The sequence below is a fragment of the Lepisosteus platostomus genome, chromosome 12 (genome assembly GCF_059453375.1).
Source record: "Lepisosteus platostomus isolate fLepPlt1 chromosome 12, fLepPlt1.hap1, whole genome shotgun sequence".
Lineage (NCBI taxonomy): Eukaryota > Metazoa > Chordata > Actinopteri > Semionotiformes > Lepisosteidae > Lepisosteus > Lepisosteus platostomus.
In genome coordinates this window covers 18,950,187-18,953,934 of record NC_142622.1, presented here as the reverse complement: position 1 = coordinate 18,953,934, position 3,748 = coordinate 18,950,187, and positions in this window count along the sequence as shown.

Genomic DNA, 3,748 nt, shown 5'->3' with positions numbered 1-3,748 from the left:
GTCTGGTGTCGCTGCCACAAACGTATTGTTGCACAGCAATTGGAAATGTTTAGTCAAAAGGTCCACTCCATCCATCTCACCCTCACTCACCAGTCTGTTGCCTGACATTATCATAAGAATGACTTCAAGTCACTTTTTTATAGTAAATGAGTTGCCATGGTTGTTTTTTTATAGATTAGACATTATGAAATGTCAGAAGTGACGGCAAGTTTTGTGTTTAGCAACTAAGTGCGTAGTTGACTGTTAGTGTGGTGAGGAATCAGTGCTTGTCTATAATTCAGTGTTAATGACTGTACATTCTAGTACTTGACTTACAGTACATGTGTATCATACACTTACATACGTTAGCATGGAGTTTTAAAAAGAGTAAGGTCAGTGAATCAAGTTGTTGCTTTCTGCTATCATACTGTATGTATCCTAGGAAATACACAAAAAGCCACATTCATATTAATATTTTATTTTATTGTTTATTTAAAAAAAAGCATTTAGCAAACCTAATGTGGAAGGATGTTTGCATTAAAATAGACTTTAGTACCATATACTGAGAAACATAGTATTTAATGTTTGTGATGTACTGTAAATCACATATTAAGCCACAATGTACTGCACCTCTTTTATCAAAAGCCTGTTTTTTGTTCTCATTTTTAACATAAATTGATCATAAAAATACTACGTTTCAGCCACAGAACCATATCCTAAATGAAATGAATAGCTGTGAACTTCATAGTTTGGCCATCTAAAGAATGCATTAGTCTAATCTTCCATAATTGACCCCTCAAAACACTATTCTGCGAAACACCACACCAATCTGGCATAATGCCAGGGGGTAATTCAATGGCTACAGCGCTGTCATTCTCAAGCTTCTGATCTGTTATTGGCACTACAGCATCAAACATTCTTATATTTCCCACTATAATAAAATCTAAAATCTTGTAGTTGTAAAACCATATTCTCAAGCCTTCATTTGCTTTCTGTTTAAGAGATTCTAGTCCTTTGCCCACTGATCTTTAACAGCCCTCAACTAATTGTGAGTCACAGCCACGAGTGGTGGTTAGTAATAAACTCTAGGATCAGCAAGAATTACAATTATGTGTTTCACAGGTTTTACATATTGTTATTTTGAGATAACAGATATATCAGAATTACTGGTAAATAAATACCATAGGTTTTCTGCAAATTATGTAATATAATAGATATACAGTACATACAGTATAGCAATCTGTACTTCAGTACATAATTCTGAGTGGCCATGAGTACAAAAACATTTCATAACATTTGGTAAATAACACATAAGTTACTTTAACATCTGGTAACATTTCATAAGTAACACAAAAGTTACTTTAACAAAAGTCATTGGGAGGCATAGTTGTGCAGAGGTTAGCACTGCTATGCTGCAGTGCTGCAGTCTTGGACCTGGAGTGCTATCTGCATGGAGTTTGTATGTTCTTCCCGTGTTCACGTGGGTTTCCTCAGAGTCCGAATACATACTGATAGTTCAATTGGCTTCTGCGAAAATAGGCCCTGGTATGAGTATGTGTCTGTGTTTGTGTCTGTGGTGTCCCATCCAGGGTGTACTGTATCCTGCCTTGTGCCCATTGATTGCCTGGGGTCTTGTATATCTTAAATTTTGGATTAGACCCAAAAACATTAAACTCCCAAATTATCTTATGCACTTCATCTCCAGGAAGTGTGTGTTTCTTTGCCTGCTGCATATTTTCTTCTGTCGTCATTTTAATTAATTGTCACATTAAAGTGATTTTCTCCTCCTGCTAGGCTCTGGCATACGTGACACAATACTGCTGTTTCTGCTAGCTGCTTTCTTATTCCAGCTGACTGCCTGTCACACTCTGACACATTACTCATCATGCTCCTACTCCACTCTGCCCGCATCCTGCTTCAGCCTTGACGGGCTAGCATATCAGAGAAGGGCTTTAAACAGTGCCAGAACAAAAGACAGCCAAAACAAGAATCAAATATAATGGAATGACGATTAACTGGACATATAATGGCAAGGAAATGGCTGCTCTGGGATACAAAGTATAGTGTAGCATGCTAACATTTCTGTATTCAATCCACCACACGTGTGAATTATTTGAAAACTGTGACTAACAATAACAATAAATGCCACGGGAATGAACACGTGGGGCTGGTTTTATGGTTTCATGAACAGATTTCACAGTGTAAATCAAGTAGTGACTGCTTTAACTCTTGGAGCAGATTAATTAAACATTCAGTGAAATTAAATTAAATCACAATGTTCTCGTTAACCTAAATTACCAAAATGTTTTAAAAAATTACAAAGGGATGTTTTTATTCATATTACTGTGTTCAATTCTGAATGATGCCCAAATATGCAAATGTCTTTGCCTTAAGCACTCCATGACCTTCAACATCGCTAACAGAAGCAGCTGTGGTCCACCCAGCGTCGTGTCCATCGTCAGAGACACTGTTAAAACTCCCGAATACAGTATGTGCAACTCTTGCGCGCAGTTGACCTCAAGCAGGACAACAATCCAGCAGAGTACAGTATACTGTCGATGTTTCAGTAATGTGTTAACAGTTTAATACTTTAGGAAAAGGGTTGTAAGTGTTTAATTAAGCAAATAACTGGTCTAATTTCTGTGTACCGGTTTTAATTGCTCCATGCTTTACGTAGTCGGGCAGTATATGCAACTTTGAATAAGCGTTGGTTTACGGTAATAGACCGTGCAGGATTCTGTCGGATCCAGGTGCGGAACACAGAAAGAACTCATACTGCGTACTCATGTCCGATGCCACTTCTAAATCCATAATTTGGTTTCTTGTTAATGTTACAACGTCCACCTCACATTTACTGTCATCGATATTTATATAGGGATATACCGTCTTCGTAGTTGCTCACTTTAGTCTGGCTTCTCTGTTTTTAAATATACTATATTCACACATGTGAATAAAGAGTTTCTGGTTGACCGTATGTACAGTACAGTTTACTGATATTAGGCAATGATAGAGACATACAGTAAAACATTGTTAATCATCTGTATAGCCTCATAATTATTACCATTAAAGCATGCAACAATCTTAATAGGAAAATGTCCAGGTTATGTACAAAACAGACGAAGATATGCTTTTAAAGAAAAAACACAACTTCCTTGTAGTTCCAAGAATGAATGTATTCGAAGTCAAAAGGGACCTTTAATAAAAATAAAGAGGAACTCGTTTAATAATGGAAGATATCTGAAGTATTATAAAATAAAAAGTTAACGTGTTTAAAGGATTAGTTTTATATTCAAAGATTCTTTTAACAAAAAAGTACGGTAATGTAATGACTTACGCAATAGGCTTTGCTAGGGTATAACATCTCTGAGCTTTGTATTCACAAAAAAACTTTATTACATTAAGACGCATGCATTTACAGCCTATTTTCGCAGTATTACGACGAATACTATTTTTTTCTAAGGAGACTCCAACAATATTTAATTGATTAAGCAATTAAAAACATACAGTATAATAATTATATAATAGTCTCGGTCAAATACTAACAGCTTTCCAGCGCAATGGAGACTGATATGATTTAAACATATTTTAGGAACTTTTATAATGTATGATGGTTGTAAAGCTTGTAAACTTGTTTCGTAAATGTCCTTGGAATCAATAGGTTTGATTGTTTTAAGGTACCTAAGTCTCTTTGAATGACAACCTCAAGCCGGTTTTTGCCTTAAAATAATAAAAATGGCATAGGTGCATCTCCATCTGAAGGATAAAGTGC